Source organism: Canis lupus, chromosome 27 (assembly GCF_048164855.1).
Source record: "Canis lupus baileyi chromosome 27, mCanLup2.hap1, whole genome shotgun sequence".
NCBI classification, from domain to species: Eukaryota; Metazoa; Chordata; class Mammalia; order Carnivora; family Canidae; genus Canis; species Canis lupus.
The window spans coordinates 25,388,330-25,399,586 of NC_132864.1; the positions used below are offsets into that span (position 1 = coordinate 25,388,330).

General features: G+C 52.4%; 1 long non-coding RNA gene across 1 annotated transcript; it reads left to right on the top strand.

Moving 5' to 3' along the window:
* Positions 1–1,993: 1,993 nt before the first annotated feature.
* LOC140619511 (uncharacterized) lies at positions 1,994–9,262 on the top strand. Its single transcript, XR_012019385.1, has 3 exons — positions 1,994–2,309; positions 3,930–3,998; positions 4,438–9,262. It is a non-coding gene; the product is annotated as an uncharacterized lncRNA (long non-coding RNA).
* Positions 9,263–11,257: the final 1,995 nt, after the last annotated feature.

Sequence of the window (11,257 nt, forward strand, 5' to 3'; positions counted from 1 at the left end):
GAGTGTCCCAGACTTCACCCATTAAGCCACCAAAGCACCAGCCCTGGTGGCCACTTTCCTGGCTAATTCACAGTAACTGGTTGGCCAGGGTTGGTCAGTTGAAGGGAAGCTAACTCTTGGCAGAGCTGTCATGTGACAGTTGGTTTGGAATGCTCTGGGTTCTGAGTCAGCTTGGGAGCCAAGCAGACAGAGTGAAGATGCTGGGGGAGGATGCCACAGTGGGGCTTCCGCTGGCCCTCCAGTGAGGCTTTGTTTGGGGAAAACGGTGTCATATTTTGGGGCAAGGTCCAATAGGGAGAAAAGGCCCAGTTGTGATTCGGGCTTGGCTCAGACACTTCCTCCAAGGCATCAGTCCCCTCTTGCAGAAACCTTGGGGCAGGAGGCATTGAGAAAGGAAGGAAGGGAAGCCCTTGGTTCAGGAGTTTGAGGGCATGATCTGAAGGACTAGGGAGTTCAGGGACCTCTGTCCCCAGGAACCAGTTGCACTCCTGTCCCAGACCCCTCACACATCAGTGTTGTGAATCTCTGCATATCTCTAAATTCCAATGCCGTGAACTCTACAGTGTGGGTTACACACCACAGGGCTGACGTGGAGGTCACAGGAGATGACAAATATTCCTCAGGAGCAGTAATGCATCCTCCCCATGTAAGGGATGAGGAGTAAACCTCCACCCTCCCGGCTCTGTGGCCGTGCAAGCCCCCTCTCTGGAGGCAGCCACTACTTGAACACTTACAGAGCACTTAAAAAGTGACAATTATTTTCTTAGAGATTTCCCTGAATTTAATCATTTTTAGCACCATACTGTAATACGACACGGGAGGTTCTATTGAAGTTTTCATGGGATTGTGCAGAGAACCGAGGCACAGAGGGGTGGCATGACCTTCCCAGGTTCACGTGGCTTCTAGTAGGATCTGAGCCCCGGACTTGGGGCACTAGCCCCATGATCTCAGTCAGGAGCTCTGCTGACTCTCTGTGTTGCCTTGTGTGAGGAAAGGTGTTTCCCACGCAGTCTGTCAGCTGGGTGTTTTAAGTGTGCACCAAACTGCAAGATCCTGAAGCCCAGCTTTGATTCAGAGGGTGGACCAGAGATCAAAAACTTGAACTGTGAATAAGTTATTACTAGTTTAGCTGTGCTCTTCTGCTGGCGAGGTGTCAACAGCTTTCTTACTGTGAGCGCATTTCCAGAGTCTTAGCTGATGGATATGAAAAGAAAATTTATTCCTCATTTAAGATGATACGCACCTCACCCCCAACAGTGGGTCAGAACAATGGGCATCCTGCCGCACCTCAGGGTGCACCCCGCAAACGAGGCGATGGAAGGTACAGTGGAAATTAATTGTTAAGGAGACTCAAGAATCGTGACTGAAGTTGATTCAGTGTACCATATGTAGTGGAAAACGTTGAAAATGCTAAGCCATGTGCTTGTTTATTCCGTGTGTGAAAGTTCTAAGCCAGTGAGTAGTGCCGTGACCATGGAAGTAAAAGATGGGTTGACAAATCACTCAGCCTTGTTTGCATTTAATAGGAAACAGTATCTCAAGCTAATGTTTGGATATTAACTGGTTGCTGAACATTAATGAAAATAGATCTGTCCCTGAAACAAGGCAGCCAGATTCTTTTTAAATTAATAAACCAGTTTTTAAAGTTAATCTTTTCATTAATAAAATTATATAAATAAAGAAATTTGAATAGATAACAGAGAAAGTTCTTGTGTGCCCTCTTCCCCTCCCCCTGCCCCGTTTCCCATATTATTTACCTTTTACCTTCCTGTGGTCTAGTTGTTACTATCAGTGAACCGATATCGATGAATACTTGACATTAACGATCACTCTTTGTGTTGTGCATTTCTATGGGTTTTTGAAAAAATACGTAATGTCTGGTGTCAACCACCCAGAAGAGTCTCACTGCTCTAGTATTCCCCTGGTTTCACCTCTAGACCCTCCCTCCTGAAGCCCCTGATCTTTTTTACTGTCACTCTAGATTTGCCTTTTCCCGACTGCGATATAGTTGTAATCATGAACATTTCATGGTGACTTGACAGTCTTTCCCAGGAAGCCAAAAGGCTCTGTTCCTCATTTCTCTTCTGCTTCTCCCCTTTGTCTTCCTTCCTTCGTCCACCCAGGAGGATGACTCAGCAGCAGCCTAGTTCACAGTTCTTAACTAACCAGCTCTGTGACTCTCCCTCCCTGCCCAAGTCGACCACACCTGCCTGAATAAGTCCCTATGTGTCCTCCTAGACCCCCCGGAGGGCCTGTCTGAGGAGCTTCCTCATGACACGGCAGAGGAAGAGGCCCCATCTAATCCTAAGGTAAGGTCACCCATCTTTATCTGAGATGGATATGTCGCTTTGTCGGTTTTTCTCATGTTTGACTCAAGTCCTCTATGGAAAATCTGACAATGTATATTGTAGAGAGGATATGCAATTCTGATTGCAGGAGGGGTCTCGATTGTCTGTCTTAGCAACTGATGTGTGATCCTAGAGGGCACTCGAGGCCTTCTAGAGTGGCAGCATCAATTACAAACTGGATAATAGTGAGCATCTCACCGTGCAGCAATTTCTTGTCCATGGAAAACAATTTTGCAATTGCCAATCAAAATGGACCCGAGACATTTATTCTCCAGGGAAAGGTGGTGCCTTTTGGCATAAGGACATTTGCTCCATTGTTACTTTGGGGTTCCCCGTCTGGTTTTCTAGACTCACCCAGCGAACAAAAGCCCCGTGCAAGCAGTGTACAGTATGACCTGACTCTCACAACGTTTTCTTTTCCGTAACTGCAGGTGACCTCAAGACCCAGTGAAAATGGTACATGTTTTAGAATCATTTACTTACTGAGGTCAACTCCATAAGAAAGGAAAGTGGGGCTTTCTTGTTGGTTTTGGTCTGAAAGGTCACCCTTCCAGCTTCCTGCTGTGAATGAGGAACAAGAACCAATTTTCCAAGTAAGGGACCATGGCTGGTGCCACAGTCTCTTTAGGTGGTGTGGTTCTGTGTGCCTGGGCTTTAGGGGTGTCTCTGTGCGCGTCTCTGTGGTGTGAATGTGAGGTGTGCCCAATGCCTGTGGGGAAGAGCACATATTCCCCCAGTGGATACGTCCCATTTACACATCACAACTTGGTGTCACCCCTGCATACTTTGCATAGATTGTCTTGGTCACCCCTCACCACAGTTGTGCTGGGCATTGGTTTTCACTCCCCAACCCTCAGAAGGGGAAACTGAGGTGCAGAGATAAATGACGCAAGCTAAGGAGCTCCCTGGGGAAGAGCCAGCCCATGATCCCAGGAGTGTGGCCAATGCTCTGAACTACTGACCTGTGCTCATTACTTGCATAGGGTCACTAGTCATTGAGTGAGGGGGTCCCAGCATCTGTGAACGAACGTGAGGTCCCAGAGTCTCCAGAGCTCCCAGGCACTGCCGCCGTTAGAAGGCGGCCTCTGTGGTCACGCAGCCCTGGGCAGCCACAGGTGCGTGTAGCCCACTTTGGCATGGTCAGTGGCGTGAGCACAGGTGAAAGCCCTGTGCCTCTGTCAGTGCACGGATCCGGAGAGGCGCGAGGCCCCCTCGGCCAGTGTGGGTCAGCATCTGTCTGCTGGGCTTCCTCCTTAGCCTCCCGTCCAAAGCAGGTAAGAATCAGGGAGACACTTGAGTGTGTTTAATAGTATTATCACCACAACCCCTGGAAGCATCGGGTTCTGTGAGCTTCATAGCCTGGGACAGTGACAAACAGGACCTCGCTACCCGGCTTCATCATCAGCCTGGACCTGCACCTCCCTCCCCTTCTGCCTCCCTCCTTCGCCTCCTCCCCCCACCGAGGCGGTGGCCTGTGGTCCAGAGCAGCTCAGTCCCCATTAACCCATCACTGCCGTACACACCGGCCCTAGTCCATGTCAAGCAAACCACCAGTGACTGAGCTACCCTGTGTCCTCCTAGCTCCCCCGAGGGCCTAGCAGAGGAGCACCCAGGGGACGAGCTGAGTAAAAGACCCCATCGAATGCCAAGGTGAGCTCTCCTGCTTTTGTCTGAGATGCAAACCCTTTTTCTTGGTTTCTTTCTCTGTTTAAATTCAGTTGAATTCATGTGTGAAGATGTGGGCATGTGCATCACAGAGATATTTACAGAGGGTGGCAGTGGGGGATCAGGTCCCACCAGTGACACCTGTGTCCCACGGCCAACTGGGAATGGCAGCATGAGCTGGGGGGGGTATCCCTCAGCAGAAATCTCCCCTCATCGGAGGAAGAATTTCATGGCAACCGATGTGGATTGAGAGTATGTGATCCAGGAAAAGTTCACGCCCATTTCACCAGCATCCTCTCCGTGGGCCTGGGGAATCCGACCAGACGGGTCCTCGGCTGGTTTGCTAAAGTTGCCAACAGGACAGACGACTGTGCAGGCGATACACGGTGTGATCTGATCCGTGTGCTGTCTCCTGTCATTGCAGGTGGTCTCGGGAGTAAGTGACAACAGTACGTACTCTGGAGTCCCTCCCTTGTTGGGGAAAGATCTAGGTGCTAAGAGAAGCGAGTCTCCCCTGCTGGCTTTCCTCTGAAGTGCCACCGCCACCACCGATTCTGGGTTCCTGCTGGGAGCCCAGGCTGGGTAGGTGGGAAAGGAGGCTGACTCTCCAGGGAAAGAGCTGTGGCCATTTCTCCACAAGCACTTTTGTTCCCTTTGGGAGGTGAGGGTTTGCGTGCAGTGTGGCGGGCTGTTCTCTGGGGGAATCAGGTAGTGTGATTGTGTGAGTACGTGTGTGTATGTGTCTCCCTAGATCCAGGTCCCCTCCAACAACACAGTTGCCAGCATCAGCTTCTAAGTGACAATTCCCATCATCGTTGTTTCATGCAATTATCTGTGTTTCAAACTTGATTAAATTGTACACCAAGTACACCCCAATAAACTTGCGGGGAATCCCATCACCAGCTAGGAGAAGGTTCACAGGGTTCTAAGTGGACAAAACTGTGTTCCAGAATCACCGTTATGGGGTCAGGAACAACTTCAGATCTCACCTGTGAGCAGGTTGTTTCATTCCCTGCAGGGCAGGGGGATCAAGCATAACTAAGGAGCATAATGAGGAGCATTCCTCATTAGGAAAGGAGCCCTAATGTATCTAATAGGCTTCTGAGAAGAGAGAGGCTGGAGAGGGTGCTGAATTGCAGGGGGTTGCACAACCCGCGGATGGGGAGCTGACACTGAGACAAGGCCCTTCAGTCCCAGACCCCATGCACTGTCTCTCATGCCTCTCCCGCCCCGGAAAGACTTCTGAGCAGGGTTGAGGCTGGTCCACCGTCATGGCTGGTGTGGGCACTGTATGGACGTCTTCCTAAAAGCCTGGAGAGAGGGGCTTCCTTCCTGTTCCATCCTCTTCTCCATCTATCTGTATGACAAACCAGGCACTTTCCTTGGTGGAAATTGTAGAGAGGCAGAGAATGGAGTCAGGTCTCCTGCTCTCCCACCCAGAACATGTCAGTGGGCTAGAGCCAGGGCCAGGCCAGACACAAGGAGGGTTCCAGCCTGATCCACTGGGGCCAGGAGGGACCAGTTTTTATTTTTCTTCTGCTTCTGGGAGTCACCTGACAACCAGCCCTTGCCTACATGCTGTTGGCCAAGGGTTGTCTGGATTGCAGACACATTTAGACTGAAGAGATCTCACGCCATGTGGCCAGGGCAGCTGTAGGACATTCTAGTTGCCCAGGAGGTAAGAGGGGTGCAGACTCCAGTGCTTGGTGGGCTCAGCAGAGTGATGGGGGATGATCTCAGAGTAAAGGTGCTCCTTGCTGTTCTTTTATGGCCAGAGGACATCAATTGGAGAGTATCTTTGAAATGGTCTTAGAATTCTCAGACCCAAACTCTCATCTGTGTCTTTCTATTCAAGAGCCCTGATCCCGGGTGGTCACTGCTCATCCTCCAGAGCTCAGCTCTGAGCAGCCCCTGTACTAAAATCCCTGAGCCGGAATCCGGTTCTAGGTTGGAAAGGTCCCTGCTCAGCTTGTATGGGGTGTGGGGCCCCACACTAAACCGGGTACCTGCCCGGACTCTAGTCTGGATCAAGAAGGAAAGGGTGAGCTTCAAAGAGAGTGAAGTGTCCCCTCTCTGTCTACTGATCTGACTACAACCAGCACATGTGTGTGGGGTCATGGTCCTCTCCCCTGCTTACAAGGGGCCCCTGCTGGGATTCCTCTAGGACCTGGGTGTGGACCTTCCTGTGTGAGTGTCCCCAGGGCCTCATGTAGCGCTTGTCATGTGGGCAGAACCCAGGGACAACCTACAAATGAATGGTCAGATCAGATCAGCAAACACCTCTGGGGAACCCCCAGGGCAGGGAGGTCACATCTTCCTCACCTTTGGATCCCAGACCTGGGCTATCCAGGGGGGGTAGCCACTCGCCAGACGTTTCTGCTTACGTTTAAGTTAGTTAAAGTCAATGAAGTTACACATTCCATCCCCCGTCATACCAGCCACATGTCAGGTGCCCAGTAGAGCATGTTTACAGCCCAGACCATTTCCGTGACCACAGACGGCTCTCCTGGGCAGCTGCTCGGAGCCTGCACAGGGGCTGCACCTGGACCCCACCTAACCCATCGTGTGTCCATCAGAGCTGGGATCTCAGGTGGATCCGTGTGCAGGTGAGAGCTGTCATGATCCTGTGGAGATGGGGAAGTACCAGGTGAAGGGGGATCCTTTCTGTCACTGAAGGTTTGCAACTGTGGTCACTGTCCTGTTGAAGGGCTCTAGTTCCCAGAGCCCAGGAAGGATGAGGACCCAGAGGAAGAGCGGGTGATGCTGGGTGAGCGAGCCTGGCCTCAGCTGGAGTAGCAGCAACAGGGGAGCCCCTCTCTCTAATAACCTGCTGCTCATGCTTGTCTCTAAAGATTGTCTTGTCGACAGAAAGTACGATTCGAGCAACGAGGACAAAGACACCGCAGGTAGGGAACAGCTCTCAGGTGCGTCCCATGGGAGAGGGTCCCGGGAGCAGTCAGATTACACCTGCAGCTTGCAGACCCAGGAAGGGGCTATGAAATAAAGCAGAGAGAAAAAGGAAATGTGTGTTCTATTTATATTTTAATGATGTAAGAATAAGAGCTGTCATATCTATTGGCTTCAGGTGTACTGTTTGTAATCATCTTTTTCTTGCTTTGCTATTTAAGATTATCTTTCCCCGGACCCACTCTCTTCTGCTCTGCCTCTGCCAAGCAGCAAAACCTTGCTTATGTTTAGATCACGTGCCTTGGGAACTGAGCAGGGGAGTACTGGGTCGGGTTTGGGGTGACCCATGACAGCGGCGGTCTGGTGGGACGCACTGTGTCCCATACACCTGAACGGCAGACAGAGTGCTTCCGTGTGAGCCAGGGGCTGGGGATCTGGGACCCTCTCCCTCTGCAGCTTCGGGTCATGGAGCAGCACCAGCAGGGCCGCCCTCAGTTCTGCCTCTGGGTGATGGGTGCACCCGGGGCAGGCAGCACAGAGAATTTTCCCTCTCAGCCTCCTGCCCCTGCTCCTGGGTCCTGCTGCAGAAATGAGGTGGGAGACATGCCCTGGAGCACATTTCTCTCCTCCTCTCATCATCCACATCCCCAGTCCTGGGACCAGAATAAAACCTGCACTTGTCTCCATGTGAGAGAGGCCTGTGTGCAGCCACCCTGAGGCCCTCCCTGGCCGATGAGAATTCTAGAGGCCTCTGTGAAGGCTGCTGAGCTGGCCACACACACTCCCTCTCATGGTCCCACTGAGCTGGTCTCCTGGGACTGACCGAATCCAGGGGAGAGGCTCTGGCAGGGGGGCCAGGGTCTCTGCTCTAGTCTGATCCTGCTGCTCCAGCCACACAGTGATGGGCCTGCTCCCCACATCATGGTCATGGCCCCACCCTAGGACCCTCCCTCAGCCTCCCCAGGACCTCCCCCACCCAGTCCTCCCAGGTCTCAGGACAAAGGCTGCCAGGTACTGGTAGCTGTGGATTTCCCTCACTTCACCTATAGACTAAGGGATTTGGTCAAGTTCCATTACTTCTAATGTCATGTTCCCCTCTCTAAATGGCCAGAGGTGCCATGGGGATGATGGGGTTGGGTGAAGCTCAGTGTCTCCCGAGATCCTGAGGTCAGAGCAGGCACAGGCTGGTGACAGGGTGGGCAGAGCTGGTTTCCCTCTGCAAGGAGCCCAGCACAGCCATGAAGGTGCCCCTGGATTTGGCAGGTTTCGTTAATTGATTGACTGATTGATCAGGGAGGGTGGTAACATACCCACGACCACTCCTCTCTGCTCTTCTGATACTGGACAGAAACACCAAGGTGTAGGCCAAATCAGAGAAGAGAAATGGGCAGGAATGAGGAGACAGGAAAGTGTTGGGGGCGGGCGGTGAAGAGGGAGGCAGGCAATGTCTCCAACACAAAGTCACAGGGACTATGACCGCCTCTTAGTGGGACAGGATGGACCAGGGGCTGCTTCTGGCCTCAGTTATGAAATCTGAGGGCTGGGAAGGGCCCAGAGACACGGTTCCCCTCCTCATCCCATTGGATCTCAGTCCTGGGGGGGTACTGCAGTGCTGAGGACAGAATGTGGTCTGGGGTCAGGGCCGTAACCCCAGGAACAGTGACCCAAGTCCTCCCTAGCCTCTGACTCGATCCTCTCTTTCCCAAGACCACCTCATCACTGTCACTGCCCTGGTGCATGCTGAAGCCTGTCTTAAAGATCCTGAGGATTAGGACGCAGACCCCAGCCATCTGCATGTAATTTACTTCCTATTTCTGGCTTTTTTTCTTCTATTTGTTTCCTACCCATAAGCTCCCTCTGTGGCTCTTCCCTGTTCCCTCTGTGAATGATTGTCATCCTGAAGGACCCGATCCCATTCGGGCACAGGAGGTCCTTTCATCTCCGGTGTCTATAAAATCTCCCACCACTTGGCCTCATGGTTGCTGGGTTTGTTAGGGGGTAGGAGCTGGATTTTGACTCTTGGAATGTTAAAGGCCTCCCACATCCCTGGGCAGGGAAAAGAAGAAGAGAAACCAATGGAGGTGGTACTGGGGCCTTAGAGGGGCTGATAATAGTGAGAAAAACTCTTCTTCTTGAAGTAATTCCTCACGTATTCCTCCTCAGTTTTAGTAAAACTGAAACTGCGAGATTGCTCGAGGTCACCCATTACTATGGGTACCACAGAACCTGCAAGTATTCCTGGGACTGTGCTATTGGGTAGAATGCTATTTTGCCATCTGTGGAAGTATTTGCTTGAATATCCGACAAACTGGTAGGGTTAAGAATCACTTCCTCTTAATAAACTAGGGGTGGTGGAAGGGGAGGAGGGCGGGGGGTGGGGATGACTGGGTGGCGGGCACTGAGGGGGGCACTTGACGGGATGAGCACTGGGTGTTATTCTGTATGTTGGCAAATTGAACACCAATAAAAAATAAATTTATTATTAAAAATCTCCCACCACTGCCCCCCTCACCTGCTCTCCTGGCATCTCCTTGGCTCCTGACCTGGGTCTGCACCGCTGAATGATACTGAGCAGCCCTGGGTGGTGGGTGGGGAGCAGGGCAGAAATTCAGAAGGGCTCTCCACCCTGCTGGAGGGGCCCCGGAAGCCTGGATCTGTCCTGGACACCCCCCAGTCTGTGCTCTCCTGCCCCAGGGGAGCTCTGGACTCAGATGATTGTTTTCTACTTTACAGCTACCCAAATCACACAATTTTAAAATAGTATTATTCCATCAGGAATCTGACTCCAAAAATCCTCTTGTCCTGGATTTAAGAGATTGAATCAAGAAAGAAAGATGAGAGAGAACAGGGAGAGGAAGCTGAGTGTAGAGAGGCAGGAGGAAGAGCAGAAGGCGAACAAGTGCTCTTCAGGGCACCAGAGACCCAGGTGTGCCCTGACCTTGCAGCGGGACATGAAGGTTAAGGCCAGTGCCGCAGGGAAGGAGACACCCCAGCCTTCTCCAGCGCTGGGTGTGCGAGGCTGAGTCCTCCACTGGCTCCTGAACGGGGGAGACAGGTCTGTAGGTGCCTGCAGGGCCCCCATGTGCGGGACTCCGGGGGTAGCAGATCGCCCTGTTCTTTGTGAAAGTGTCCCTGGAGGGTTGACGTCCTCAGGATCCCTGCAGGACCCAACCCGCCCGACTCTCAAGGTGAACAGGGAACACCTCCACCAAGCCAGGTGCTGAGGTAGCACGGGGCGGGCTTGATGTCCCAGTTCAGGCTCCCGGGAAAAGTGAGGACAGAGGCCCGCGGGCTCCCTCTCACCCCAGCAGGGCCCCTCACCCGGCCCAGCTCCCCATCCCCACGGGCCCAGGGCAGCCAGCCCAGTAGGCGACATTGCAGCGGCCGAGCCCAGCTGGGAGTCGCCCAAGCCCCGGGGCCCCCCAGCCTCTGCGCACAGGGCCTGGGGCACCTCAAGCCAAGGTTCTGTAGACTTTTAAAATATATATGTATAAAAATCAAATGAAATACACACAAATGGAAAGAAACTCGGTACCATGCTCATTTGGGATATGGTAAGGAGGTAGAATGACAAATTGCTTATGTTTCTTTTATTTTCTACTTTTTAAAATTAATAAAATATAACTGCTTTCACTACGTTTTGGTTTTTCATTTTTAGTTTTTTTTTTAGGTTTCATCACATTTCAAATAACAGTGCCTTCTGTAGTCTTCATGCTGAAATACATTGAACCGTAAGACTAATTTGTTTTTATTACTTCAGCATAACCTTCTTTAAGTTGAAAGGCACAGGCAAGGCATTGGTGGAGAAGATTCTTAGGGGAGAAAGGGAAGCCCTCCAGGGAAATGTCCCCCTGGTGGTGTAGGTGTCACACGGGCCCCCTCATGTATGGGGTGAGGGCACGTCACCTCTCCTGCCCCATGTTCTCAGACCTCCTGCTCCTCACAGGCCCAGGGGTGGGACTCAGGCTTTTCATCCCAGAGTCTGGAGCCTCCCCTTCGGCCGCTCCAGTTCACTGTCCAGGGCACCCGGGGCTTGAGGGCTCCTGGCCCCAGGCCCAGGCTGTCTCTCTCCTGGAGGACACTTACAGACACACTCCTCAGATGGGTGACACCCTCAGCCTCAGAGCCACAAACAGACCCAGTGCCCCGCGGATCTGACTGCTGGGGACCTGCAGGCCCGAGGTCACCTTCCAGGACCTGAGGAGCCTTCTGGGTCCCGTACACACACCCCCCCCAAGCAGTCCCCCTTCCTCTGTGCCTCTGCAGGGGTCGGGGGGGGCAGAAAGCCCTGCACCCATTTGCACAGCAGATGCTGCTTAGAGACCCAGGAAGGAAGT